Source organism: Limulus polyphemus, unplaced genomic scaffold (genome assembly GCF_000517525.1).
Source record: "Limulus polyphemus unplaced genomic scaffold, Limulus_polyphemus-2.1.2 Scaffold4201, whole genome shotgun sequence".
Taxonomy (NCBI): Eukaryota; Metazoa; Arthropoda; class Merostomata; order Xiphosura; family Limulidae; genus Limulus; species Limulus polyphemus.
Genome location: NW_013669811.1, coordinates 11196 through 11668, shown reverse-complemented (window position 1 = coordinate 11668; position 473 = coordinate 11196).

Sequence of the window (473 nt, the reverse complement as noted above, 5' to 3'; positions counted from 1 at the left end):
AGCATGGCTCTTCGGATCCACTGTACAGCACGTTAATTACTAGGCCACCCCAGCCAAAGAAAGATTATTAAATTGAAACTCAGTTTGCAATCTAAATTTGATAATCGTAGAACACGTGATACATTCTGAGCTAGACTGACGTTCATAAATTATTACAAGAAGTTAATTGTGTTGTTTTGTGAATTACACAATATCGTTTACCTTTTACTAACCATAAAATTATTATATATATAACTGAATATTGAAAGATCATTGTGAAAAATATATATATATATAAACTGCTTGTAATTTTCATAGACTGCGGAAAACCAATCAGCGGACACTATAACACCAGAAAACTAAATATTAAACTTATAAAAAATTTAGTTATCTTTATATATAGATATATATTAATATTCTTAGTCTTTAGTAAATAGTAAATCTGTTTCAATAACATTAATGTATATATATATATATATATATATATATATTAG